The 14,080-nt window shown below is 37.0% G+C and overlaps 1 protein-coding gene across 1 annotated transcript in view; it reads left to right on the forward strand.

The window, feature by feature from the left end:
• Nucleotides 1–8,432: 8,432 nt before the first annotated feature.
• Nucleotides 8,433–14,080, forward strand: part of LOC6042771 (irregular chiasm C-roughest protein) — a 173,668-nt gene continuing 168,020 nt past the window's right edge. Inside the window, 1 exon segment of the mRNA XM_038264116.1 lies at nucleotides 8,433–9,349. The gene's annotated coding sequence lies outside the window, so the exon portion shown is untranslated.

Raw genomic sequence — 14,080 nt, forward strand, 5'->3', positions numbered from 1 at the left:
AAGTTCAAACAAATGAAAAGGGAATTATGTTAGCAGTAGGATAAAACTAAAATTTTAGAATTTCAAATTTAAGATTTAAATTTTAGAATTTTCAATTTACATTTTAAAATTTTAAAATTTTAGAATTACGAATTTTAGAATTTTAGAATTTTAGAATTTAGAATTTTAGAATTTTAGAATTTAGAATTTTAGAATTTTAGAATTTAAATTTTAGAATTTTAGAATTTTAGAATTTTAGAATTTTAGAATTTTTAGAATTTTAGAATTTTAGAATTTTAGAATTTTAGAATTTTAGAATTTAGACCTTTAGAATCTAGAATCCAGAACTCCTTAACCTTTAGAATCTTGTGAACTCCAGAACTTAACTCAGAATCCTAGAATCTTTAGAATCTTTAGAACTCCAGAACCTTAGAACCTTTAGAACCTTGTAACCTTGTGAACCTTGTAACCTTAGAACCTAGACTTTTGAGAACTCCTAGAACCTTAGAACTTAGAACTCCAGAATCTTTAGAACTCCTAACCTTTGAAAAATCCTTAGAACTCCAGAACTCCAGAACCTTTAGAACTTTCAGAACCTTAGAACCTTGTGAATCTTTGTGAACCTTAGAATTTTAGAACCTTAGAACCTTAGAACTCTTAGAATCTTTAACCTTGAATCCTAGAACCTTAGAATCTTGTGAATTTTAGAACTCCAGAATCTTTAACTTAGAATTTTAGAACTTTAGAACCTTTTAGAACCTTTGTGAACTCTTAGAACCTTAGAACCTAGAACTCCAGAACTCCAGAACCCAGAACCTTGTGAATCTTAGAACCTTTGAACCTTAGAATCTTTAACCTTGTGAATCTTAGAACCTTTAGAATTTTAGAACTCCCCAGAACCTTAGAACTCAGAATCTTTGTGAACTTGTGAACCTTAGAACCTTTAGAACCTTAACCTTTTTAGAACTCCTTAGAACTCCTTAGAATCTCTAGAACTCCTAGAACCTTGTAACCTTAGAACCTTAGAATCTTAGAATCTTATGAATCCCTAGAATCTTTAGAATCTGTGAACCTTTAGAACTTGAGAACCTTAGAACTCCAGAACCTTGTAACTCCTAGAATCTTAGAATCTTAGAACCTTTAGAATCTTAGAACCTTAGAATCCCAGAATTTTAACCTCAGAACCTTAGAACCTTGTGAACTCCAGAATCCTAGAATCTTTTGTGAACCTTAGAATCTTTAGAACTTTAGAACTCCAGAACCTTGAGAACCTTAGAATCCCAGAATCCCAGAATCTTTAAATCTTAGAATCCAGAACCTTAGAATCTTAGAATCCAGAATCTTTAGAACCTTGTGAACCTTAGAACTTAGAATCTTAGAATCTTTTGTGAATCTTAGAATTCCTAGAATCCTTTGTGAACCTTAGAATCTTTGTGAACCTTAGAATCCTAGAATCCTTAGAACCTTTAGAATCAGAACTCCATAATCTAGAATCTTAGAATCTTTTAGAACCTTAGAATCTTTAGAATCTTAGAATCTTAGAATCCTAGAATCTAGAACCTTTAGAATCTTAGAACTCCTAGAATCTTTAGAACCTTAGAACCTTTTAGAATCTTAGAATTTAGAACTCCAGAACTCCAGAATCCTTAGAACTTTTAGAACTTTAGAATCTTTAGAACCTTTAGAACTTTAGAATCCTAGAATTCCAGAATCCTTAGAATTTTAGAACCTTAGAATATTGTAACTTAGAACCTTTTGAATTTTAGAATCCTTTAGAATCTAGAATCTTAGAATCTTTAGAATTCTAGAATTTTAGAATCCAGAACTTAGAATCTTAGAATCCTTTAGAATCTTTTAACTCCAGAATTCTCGAACTCAGAATTTTAACCTTAGAACTTTAGAACTCAGAATCTTAGAATTTTAGAATTTTAGAACCTTATGAACTTGTGAATCCTAGAAATTTAGAATTTTAGAATTTTTAGAATTTTAGAATTTTAGAATTTAGAATTTAGACAAACACACACATCTCCCACTATGACATTAGTCCGTGTAGAGTGTCAGTGTTTCCAACGCTACGAAAACAAAAGGTAAATTTTAGAAATATTCCATAAAACAAATCAAAAGTTTTAATTTTATTTATTTTTTATCGTTGCGGAATATCTGAACGGTATCCCGTTTTCGCGTCTCGTTTTCTCTGCACGTCCCCAAAAAAGCTCAGTCGTCCGTCATCGCCTGTCATCAAAACACGTTGAAACGTTTCTTGTCAAAGTGCCCGAGTGTCCAGCTGAAATGGACTGCTTTTTTAAACATTGGCCACTGTTCTGGTCCGGTCTTTGTTCCGTTGGTCAAGATCTGCGTGTGTTTAGTATGTAAATGTCATTTTTAGATTATTTTTATGCTGATGAAGAATATTCTTTGCAGAACGAAAAACAGTTTTTAATCGATCGATTTTCGATGCGTCGTTTCGCAGGAGCGTCTGAAACTCCCGAGTTGCAGGCTGTGGTCTGCCTTCAGATTCCAAAGGCGGACGTTGTTTTTGTTTTCCCTGGGACACGGCGATGACCGGCCGAAACTGGAATTGGTCCGTTTTCAAGCTCAGTGGGACCGTGGTATCTGGGAGAATCTTCTTCGAGGGAATGTTATTGTAAAAGATTGTGCATTGTAATTACAGTAATATTACGAATAAAGTCAAATTTTGTTGTAGTTGTTTTAAATACAAATAAAAGATCTCATAAAAACAATTATTCTGAAGCATGAAGTTTGCATTACCCACCGCTAGATGTCAGGCGAAAGCTTTCAGTGGCAGTGGTGTGAACGACAATCAGATGGCGCTGTTACCGTTTCAAAACGCTTAAAAGCTTTAAGCTTAAAAATTAGATTAGAGAAGTTTGCATCATGAACAAACGTTCATGATTTGCGTTTTGTTCATGGAAAGTGTTCATGGTACGTTTTCGTACCGTGGGATATCACGTTGTTCCTGATTTCGTGGTACATTGTTCACGATTTTCGGAACGGTTTTTTCTCCGTGCAAGTGTGAGATTCTTGTAGGAAATTTAATTCACTACAACTTCGTCCAAGGGTGCAAAACGATCCGAGTTGATCCTGATTTTTGGTGATTTTTTTAGAAAAAAATATTTTCTTATATACTTCCTATATACCCCTTGCATACTTTCAAGTATATAAGCCGATTTTTCATCGCATTGCTAATAACTCATCAGGATCAACTCGGCCTTGGCCTTAACCGATTTGGCTCAAAATTGGCACAGTTACTTGTTTTTGCCTAAATAATCGATTCAGGGGGTATCTGTTGCGATTTTCCGAAATTTTCAATTTTTCTTGTCACCCTATTGGGCACTCAAAAATATGTTGACTGAATGTGGAAATATGTGCAAAAGAGAATCTGAATAAATAAATATCAAAAAAAAAAAAACCTTTTGCAAGAAATCGAGATGGGGGTGTCTCTAAGGTTGATTATATTTATTATCACCCTAATACTAATTTAAAACAGAAACCTGTTATTCAATGCATTTGAACATCGGTGTAATAACATGGGTCCAATTCAACTAAACCACAACAAACGAACATTGTGACGCAGTGCATTTCATCTCCATTCTTCCGGAGTAGAAACCCTAAAATCCAACAAAAAGTGTATCGTAATATGCATAAACCGTCAATAATCTACATAAAAAGTATTTCTAATGATTTGCATTCCGTCCACGGCGCTCGCCAAAGCAATATGGAAAGTTACAAAAACGTTTAGCTGTTTATTTAGTCACTGTTTTTACCCCTTTATCGCGTCATGTCTCGCTGCACTATCTCTGTTTTCATTGTCCACCTTTCACAATTTTTACTAGATCACATCGTGGTAGGTACATTAACGGAAAATGGGCACATAGCAAAACAATACAAATCGCCACCGCGCGTAAAATTCGAAGCCGCAAAATGTTGCTCTCTCACCGTAGCGATCGTGCCGTGGCCACCGGTGTCAGGCCCGACCGGTGGGCAGGTGCTTGGGAAAGGGATTCCGGTGTGGGAGAGCAGAGTGAAATGCCGCCGCCGAAGCGGCTGGCAGTAAAGCCGAGACCGAATCGGGCACATGGTAATCAGCGATGGAAGAAAGTGAGTTCCATTCCCTCTACTCTACCCTTTGGATTTGTTGGTCCGTTCTGGTGTCGCTTTTAAACCTGAAGCTATTACGGCCCCAGCCGGTTCGTAGATTTGGCTTTTGGGGTATTAAACACGGAACTTTACTGGACGCTGGTTTTCGGACAGACTTGGACTAATCAATCTAAGTAAAGCTAAAGCTTTTATTTGGCTTGGAAACAAGAAAAAGAAACAGTTGAGGCAAGAAAATGACAACAAACATTGACGGTACAAATTGTACATTTTATCAACGACATCATACTTATTGTTAGACATGTTAATTTTAGAAAAATAATAAAATCTTTATCACTAATACAAAATCTATAACATTCTTTTTTTTGATTTGATTATTTGTCTTAAACAATTATGGCTTACAATGAATATAATTATTCTGATTTCCTAGATAAATGGCAGGGGTACCTATTGACGAACAAAAAAAAAAACTAGAAAATTTATGTATGTATGTTTGTGAGTGTGCCTTCCAATTTCACTATTTTGTTGTTTCTGGTTGGTTGGTCAAACCCTTTCTAATAAAATGCAAGAGATCAATACAGTCCAGACTTGATTAGCCGAAGTCCGCGTCAAATTTCAGCTCGGATTACACCGAAATAATCTTTGGATGATCGAATCAAACAAAATATGCTTATTCTTAGTCGTAGTACTTTGTTTTTGATCTTAAATAGTATTTTGTTATTGATCTTAAATATGACCTTGTGCAAAATTGCTTGTTAGTTATTTGGGAATATTAAAATTCTAAATGGCGGAATTTTTAAAATAATCATTTGGTACAATACCTAGGAATCCACCATATGAATTTCACTAACTTTTCGTGATTCGATTATCCGAAGCTTGTATGGGACCATCCATAAACCACGTAAACACCATAGGAAGGGGAGGGGGTCTGCAATTGTCCACGCTCCATACAAAAAAGATTGGTTTTGTATGGAAAATGTCCACGAAAGGGGGAGGGAGTGGGTCGGAGCTTTCAAAAAGTGTCCACGTGGTTTATGGATGGTCCCATACAAGCTTCAGATAATTCGGATAATTAAACTTTGGATAATTCAGGCTTCAGATAATCGAGTCTGTACTTTAAAACGCGTTTTTTCATTGTTGCGCTAACATTGGTTGTGTTCTACCAATCAACGAACATTTTCAGCTAGCTAAATTTCGATTTTTTGAATTTATTTATTGATTTTATTAGGGAACTTTAGTCCAATGATACATTCGCTCCCGAGTTTCAAGTTGGGCTATCTAGCTTTATTTCTGAATCAGAAAAAGAATATGTAATTATCCAATTCAGTGACTACGAAACTCAAATCTCATCATTTTTGAAAAACCTCACCCCATGCGTAAAAATTTTCATACAAAGAATATTTCATTACAAGTTGTTTAATACAGTGGTCAACTCCCTCCCCCTAATTTAGTTACGGAATAGTTATCGAACCATTAGCGTTGCAATGATATTTTTTAATGTTTCTTTATGTTAAATCATTGTAAATTGAAAATAATATGTTCAGATCGATCATGCGACCCTCGTTAGATGGGTAATAGGGTGGTTCAAATTTAACTTTTCACCGATTGAATTGTATGAGTTTACTGAGACTAAATTCAAAATATGAGCCCTAGTGAGCGAAAACGAGAGCAGCCCGAATGACCAGTAGGAAGGCGCCAATAATAAAAAAAACAATGTTAATAGTAAGCATTGAAGGTCTTTACAGACTTATTTTGCCTCAAAAATCGTCATTAAAAAAATATATAATCTTTTAACTGGTTAGATTCAAATTAAAATTCAAAGGCTACTGCTATGCTCAATCAAATTTGATATTTCAGCTCAGTTTACCCACAAATAAAAAAAGTACTAATCCAGCGGCGTGTAAAAGACCTGAGAGTAAAACAAATTTGGCATTTTTTCATGAAATTTTATATAATATTGCGCAATTCTCACTAACTTGGACTTCGCACTAAATTATTGCTATCGATCGCACTATTGCGACTTGTAAAACTGGCTTGGGAAATTTTAAATTTCCTTAAAAATGATCAAAGCGAGCCACTCGTCATTTTGAATTGCGGCAGTCCAGTTTGGTGGAAACTGCGACCGGAAATGAAAATAAACAACGAGTGATTGCCTAGATTTTTCAATTTTTGCTGTCAAAAGTGCGAAAGAAACAGTGCAAGGAGCAATACTGCCCACCATTGAAAAAACGGCTAATATCCACTTTTGACAAAAACGAGATATTAGCACCAGGTGATAGAGGATGTTCCAACGCATCTTCTGGAACTTGAATTTTGCTGAAATAGTGTTTGGACTTGGCTGCCGATGCGAAAAACCAAACGGCTAATATGCCACTCTTATGGGAAATTGCCTTGATGCAGATTTTGTGACAAACACTTAAACGCGTTTTTCTCGGAATACTTGATTTGGCATAATAGCCGAATTTTCAATTATGGGCAGAATAGTACACCTAAAAATATGTAACCCATCAGTATGGCAAACTTACCTGATCGAAAAGTTAAGCTTATACAGGCGTTAATCGTTCTTCACGGATCTGACAGTCGAGCTGGCTAAGGCGCACCACCAGTCGTCCTCTCTGTAAGTGCTAGGTATGAATCTCAACAGTTGCATTTTTTTGTGTGTTTTAGAAAAAACTGTACATGCAGTGCACTGGCGGTACCAGGGAGAGGAGGGCTTGGGGTCCCGTGCCCCCCTTTCGACAGAAATTTGTTCTAAATTTGTCCGAGGGGTCATCAACAAACACCGTAATCAAAATATTTCTTATGCGTGTGCCCCCCCCCCCCTTATTAAGAGCCTGGTCACGCTTATGATGCAGTGTGATTTTTCTTACTAAAGTGATGTGTATGCGATTTTACCTTCGGATCTTATGAAGTAATTTTTGTTGCGCTCTAATATTTTAGCTGTAGTGATTATGTTTTATGATAACATTTGATGACTAAATATTTGAGCATCAGGACAGAATAAACTCGGACACATGTTTTTCGATTTACAACATTCTACAGAGTTATTTCTTCCGAGAGTTATATGGATGACGCTGTAGGAATAAGTTGTCTCTGTACATTTACTGTGCGTTTAGCTTAGTATTTGTACAGAGCCAAATTAGAAGGCTAAAAGACTTGATCACACACACGTTCTTCCTCAAATGGCCCTTCGCTGACTTAGTTTTCAGACCTTTATATCTTCCTCTATGACTCTTAGTCGACCTATCCACCTCAAATTTCGTCATCTTTCTACTAAAATTTGTGTCAGTTTTCACCGAAAAAGTCCGATTAAAATTAAATTAGCTTCATTTCTCGGTGACCAAAACAATATGGGAATAAAAGAGCTATTTCTTATGTTATTTTGTCCATTTTGACTATATTTTGTTCATTACACTCAGCATATAACATATTTGCAGGTGTTTTTTTTGTAATGTGTAAAATTAAAGGCCAGTAATAACATCCAAACAAATTGTATTTAATTTTTTTTTTCAGACAGAAGGAATATATTTTCTAAAAACGAGATTTGCGTAAAAATATCATAATAATTTAAAAGGAAATTAGAATATACAACCGACCACAGTATCACTAAAAACGCGTCAAAAAAACATAGACACAAACAGCAACTTTTTTTTTCTCAGCACCACCAGAACCATCAGTCACAGTCGAGCGTACTTGGCACGAGACAAAACAATGCTCACCTTTTAATGGTACGGACGCGCACTTCCGTTGATGCAACCGTTCGTCGTCGTTGAAGATCATCGCACGCGCCATCAGCCAGTGAACGGAGTGAATCGTGAATGAATTTTCCGAGCGGAGAGCGCATTTCCGAGGAAAACAAGCTGATTTTGTTTACGTTTTCGGAGATGGATTCGGAGGTGGGCTTACAGAATCCACCTTTGCCGAATTGGTCGTCATCGGCGAGCTCTCTTTTAGTGGTTTGGTTATGCGTTATGCTCTGCTGAGTCGATCCAAATGTGAACGACCAAATTCGCCTGGCCCAAACACCCACCCGCCGGCGTCGTCGTAGACAGCCCAAGCTCGTGGCACAACCGTAAACGAGTCTCGCAGTATGATTCCGTTCCACATGCTTGCCTTCGCAACTCCTCTCCCAGTGGGTTTCTCTCTCTCAGTGAGTTGTGTTGTGCTTTATGCTTTGCCCCTTTCCGTACCGAGGGAGAACATTATGGGCTATTGTTGAACTGATTCGCTCTCCAAGTTCGTATACCAACATTCTTCCACATCGTGTGATGCATTGACAATTTTCCTTGCCTTTGCCGTCGTTCGATGTTGCAGACGCGTTTCAGTTGACTTCTCACGGTCGATGTGCGTGGACGTTGAAACGTTGTCTCCAGCTTAAAACGTGGCATGGTGACATACCGCGCGTAGAGTGTTACAAGTGTGTTTCACAACACAACTCAGTGTGACGCGAAGTGATGAGATGCACGAGAGCGAGAAGAATCGTGCGCGTCCTGTGAGAAGATTTCCATGAGAGTAGAGGAGTCGTGCCGGATCTTCGTTAGTCGTTGCCGTTGCAGGCAGGTCGAGGCAGGTCCTTGCGATTGCATTACGTTCAGAACATCTCTGACGCTGATAAATGATAAGTGGAAAATGAGTGAAGCTGTCGTGACCCGCCAGCGTTGATATTTTATGTGCGGAATTTTGTGGATACTCCACTCGAAAAGTGGATGCCTTCCTGGTAAGACGCCAAGGGGAAGAAAATTTAATGTGTTTAGCTGACAAAAAAAAAAAATCGTACACAAAAAGCCGTTGCGAAAAGTGGCTCACGTGGCGATACATGAGAGCATCGGAAACGGAAAATTGCTCCTTGTGGCAAAGTGATGTGAGAGTTTCGTATTAAATCGTAAAAAAAAGAATCTGTGCACTTGAAAGGGCCAATCAGACCCGGAAGAATAACGAGTGAAGTGCAAGCAATTTGGCGCTCGGTAATTATGAATTGGAAAAAGATAAAAAGCTGAGCCTTTTTCCGAGCGATAATTAGTGAGCATTAAAAATCGTGCAAAACGAGTGTTTGAGTGGGGAAATCAAAAGCGAGCAAAACGACACCTACAAGCAAGGAAAAGGAAAAACCACCCGACGGAGGAAAGTGTAACTGAACGCGCAAAAAAAAAGAAAGCAAAGAAGAACACGTGAACCAGTTGGATTTACCAAAAAGGAGCAGCATCGAATAAATCACTCGCAATGACAACGATTGTGAAAGGATAAAAGAACAAAAGTTAGTATAACTGGTGGCCATAAAACGCGAAGATTGGGATTCGTTGGAGGGAAATGATCGTAATTAACGATAATAATTGCTGTGAGTTAAAGCTGTATTCAGTGTACGGATTTGGAATTTTAAACATAATTGAATAGTTTAAAGTTAGTATTGCTGTACATAACAAACAACAATAGAAACAAATTTCTCAAACAAATGAACACATTTCGACCATCGATCATTGCACGGTAGTGTAGATTGCAGAAACAAGAAGATTTTATTTTCAAAAATTGTGCTTTATTTTTGACATTTTATGTCTTTGAGTACTAGGGTGGTTCACATTTTGGTAATGTTTTATCACAAAACCTCTTTGTATGATTTTCAATGTCTTTGAATTAAAATTTCAGAGAAATTAAAAAAAAATCTGAAATGGACATACACGAAAAAGTAAGAAAAAATAATCTATTTTTAGCCTGAACTAACTATCAAATTACTTTAACATGAAAATGAAGAATTTTTTAATTCAAAAATGTTTAAAGGTTATCTACATCAGGGTGGCTCGATGTGCATAAGAGCCATTTTCTGGCTATAATCAGGCCTCAAAACAACCTCCTAAAATGCTCAAAACTGGTCTAAAAAGTAAAAATCATGGATTAGATCAGCTTTGTGAAAGCTTTGTTATTGCCAGAAACAAGACCTTACTTTTTTCAAAAAAGTTTTAGAATATTCACGTATTTTCAACACTATTGAGTAACTCTCTACGAAATCGGCCGATTTCAACCATTTTTATTTTTTATATTTTTTTATTTGGTTCAAACTTTGTGGGGGCCTTCCCTATGACCAAATAAGCTTTTTTGCGTCATTGGTTCACCCATACAAGTCTCCATACAATTTTGGCTGCTGTCCATACAAAAATGGTTTGTAAATCTTCAAACAGCTGTAACTTTTGAGTGAATTTTCTGATCGATTTGGTGTCTTTGGCAAAGTTGTAGGTATTGTTGAGTACTATTAAGAAAAAAATAGGTACACGAAAAAAAATAGCAGATTTTGTTTTCAAGGGCCAAACATTGAATATTACGCCCATTTAAAATGCTAGTCTTGATTTGATTTCACGCATTTTTCATGTTTTAACATTAAAAATCGGACCATTAGTTGCTGAGATATCGACATTAGAAAATGGTGGGTTGTTTTGGTGAGCAACCAGCAGCCAGCAGCCATATGGTTGAACCAATGACAAAAACAGCTTTGGTGATAGGAAGGCCCCCACAAAGTTTGAGCCAAATCAAAAAATACAAAAAAATCACCCATTTCCGGTTTTGGTAGAGAATTGCTCTTTTGGGCCATTTGTGTCTTCCCGGTTCAAAAAATCTTAATTGTAATTTTTAGTGCAACTTGCTGAAAACAATCGAAAGTGCATTCCTCTATGTTCATGATCATTTTTAACATTTTCAGTTAATTCAAAAATACAGTTTTGTGTTCCGCCAAAACAATATATTTTGTTTTAAAACTTTTTTAAAAAATAATGATTGCAAACCGACTCTGTTAAAAAAATATTTTTTTGTTGCTCTTAAATGAGGTATTGGGAATATTGGGATCGTTTTCAACTCCATATTTTCAAAAACCATGAAAAATCCAGTTGATAACAAAACTTTATTAATTTGTACTGAAATGATAGCTAAGGATGTTCTTTTTTCGAAAACGACCAGGAAGCTTCAAAGAGTCAATTTTAAGACCCCTATTTTAGTTGGATTTGGTTCCATGCATCTGGGACATCGACAATTTATTATTAAGTGTTTTCACGTGTATTCAATGCCATTAAACTGCCAGAGAGGGTAACATTTGGACGAAGAGAACTTTTACGAAGTGTAGGTTTGTAAAGTTTAGCATAAAATTACTTCTGGAAAAATCACGACTAATTGGACGAATGCTGGCCATACAAAATATAAAGGAATGAATTTACGGGTCTAAAATTCCACATTGGTAACGTAATGAAAAATGTTCACGAATTAATTAGCAAAGTCAAATGTCGATTTTGATCATATTTTGACTTTACGTAAAATAATCATTAGTCAATGACTATTGCCACTTTTTCAATATTTGGCTTTAAATATTGTGCTTTAAAGTTACATTGACAATGGTCTCAAGCCATTTTGAGTTCATAATCACTTTCGTTGTCCTGTCACGGATGGATCCATGTTGACAGATTAATTTGTAATAATGTAAGAGTAATTTATCAAACTGGAACTGTAGCGATTGTAGTGCCTAAAAGTAAGTTTTAATTGTCACATTTTATTTCACACATATTTATTTGCATTATTTTGTAGGAATAAAATTACTTTCAAAATGTAATAAAGGGGTTATTTTCAACCAACCAAGTTTTTAACTGTCAAGAAAAATAGTGAATGACTTTTGCCCTTTTTCAATATTTGGCTTTCATTGTTTCACGCAATGTATCGGACATAAACACTGAGTTTAGATTAGGAATTTTACATCAGGAACTGTTCTGAAGAATTTCACATTTTACACATTATGTTTAGTAAGATTACTCAGGTAATATTCAACCAACCAAGTTTTAACTGTCAACCAAAATTGCACTTTATTTTTATAAAACTCATTGTTTCACGCATTCGGCATAGTTTAGATTAAATCTTGATATAAACCCAAAGTTTTGCAGTTTGATTTGATTCCATGCAATTTCTTAAATGGAAGCAGCTGAGCTTCTTCTAGGAATAGGGTAAACGTAGTTGCTTCAAAGTATTATCGCCAAATTTCTAAGAATTCTAAAGCGATTTGTTTGCTTTGAATCGATATGACTTACGACCAGTACGTGGAATTAATAAATTATTTATCACGATGCAGACTGCAAGGCACCCATCAGCTATTGCAAAGCTGGATTGTCTACCCCCTCAGTCTGCGATGATAATAGCATTGTGAGTTCAGCTTTATTGCGTTTAGTGGATTACTGTAATGGATGCTAGTTCTTTTTTGCAGCTTTTGATTATAAACATATTGTGTGGTAGAGTGGTTAATAAGCCAAGCAAAACATGTATCCTTTAGCTGTGGTGTAATCAATTATGTAAGCGGGGGAAAATTCAATCAAACACTGTTGTCAGCTATATAGATTGAAAGTGACAGATAGCGACGACGTGGAACCGTGTCACGTTATATCTAACCAAGAAGACAACCAGTCAGTCATCAGGACGAAACTTTCCGAGGTGGTGGTTATAAGGATGAATGACGCTGCCAGAATTATTGTCATTTAGGAAAGCCTGGCCTGGGTTCGGTTCTGATGTCCTACGCTTTTTTGCTCCAACTTGGTAAATCTTCGACTATTCAGAGAGTTGTCCAGCGCGCTTGAGTGCAGTATGGGCAGGAATAAAAAGGCAAGTTTTCTCATTAAGGAAAAGTTTTGGCGCTTTCGGAGCAAACTTTGCCAGACTATATCGGAAATCGGGAATGAGCGCGTAACGCGTTTCCATCCGAGAAAGAGAATAAAAATGGAATTAAATTAACCTACCACGTGTTAGAGGGATGCTACACCGACTGGGGTGGCATGTGCTGAGGGAAGCTTTCCGTCGACTTGATGTAGCGGAAGACCCCGGCTGTCATGAAAAGAATCTGGGATCTTGTGGGAGGACCGAAACTGCTAAAGAGGCTTATGCGAGTCAGGAAACACGATTCAAGCTGCGCGTCTTGTCTCGAATGAATACATGCTAAGAGGGGCAAGAAAATACATAAAACAGCACTTTGCTTTAGTCCTGGAGGATTTCCCGTATATGTTGTTCAGGACTTGCAACGTTGAGGAAATTTAATTTTCTGCAAATCATTCATAATCCCTGTCGGCTTGTTTTCGGGTCCTGTCAAGGTCGTTTATTCAAAGTGTGCTAATTTTTCTCGCGTCACTCTCTTTCGGCTTTCGGAGGCAAAATTTCGTCACCCAACTTTGACCGTCGGAGCACTCAATTGCCGTAATCCGGTGCTCCAAGCGACTAGGTCATTAATCAAAATAAGCCACCGGGTAATCTTCTATCCTTCCAACCTTCCTTCCAGATTTGGTTAAAGGGCCAGGACCGGCGGAAAATTTTCGAGATTTTTGAGCTACAAGAAGTTATATTAGCACTGGTCTACAATGTTCCCCACCAACTCGAATCAAATTAGAATTTGTGTAAAAAACGTTCAATCATTCGAAATTGAATTTCAACTTTGAGAGTACAATTCAAATTTCGTTGCGTGTCGGATAACCAGGCCAACTGGGTGAATAACCGCGTTCGGTGAAAGAAGCTTCCTCGGGCTAGAAAACATTCACTCAATCATCCATTTTTCGCTGGTGGCGGGTAAAACATTTGCTCAGCTTTATTTCGGTTGTGTTCTGGCAGAGCCTGGTGGAATTTCGCGACGCTTTCCACAGTTTTCGTGTTGTGATTTCCCAACCGCGTTCTTCCTTTCTACTTTTAGCCTTTTCGGCTAACGGCAAAAGTGGGAAAATTAGTTTATGCTTATCATGCCATCAGGTGACAGGTTCAATTGTGTTGTTAAATACATTCTCGTTAAATTATTCGTGCCACGTCAGACACCGCCGAGTGGGTGCCGAAGAAAGAGCTACTTGCAGCAGTCTCGTCTGCGCGTTGAAGCTCTTGCAAACATGTTTGTTTTCCAAAATTGGTGGATTCGCTGCATAGCTGACGCGGTACGTACTAGGTTTGAGCAGAGTGTTTTGCTTTACTCACTAAAGAAAGGTGTAAAATCACAAAA

This window comes from Culex quinquefasciatus, chromosome 3, assembly GCF_015732765.1.
Source record: "Culex quinquefasciatus strain JHB chromosome 3, VPISU_Cqui_1.0_pri_paternal, whole genome shotgun sequence".
In the NCBI taxonomy this organism is placed as follows: Eukaryota; Metazoa; Arthropoda; class Insecta; order Diptera; family Culicidae; genus Culex; species Culex quinquefasciatus.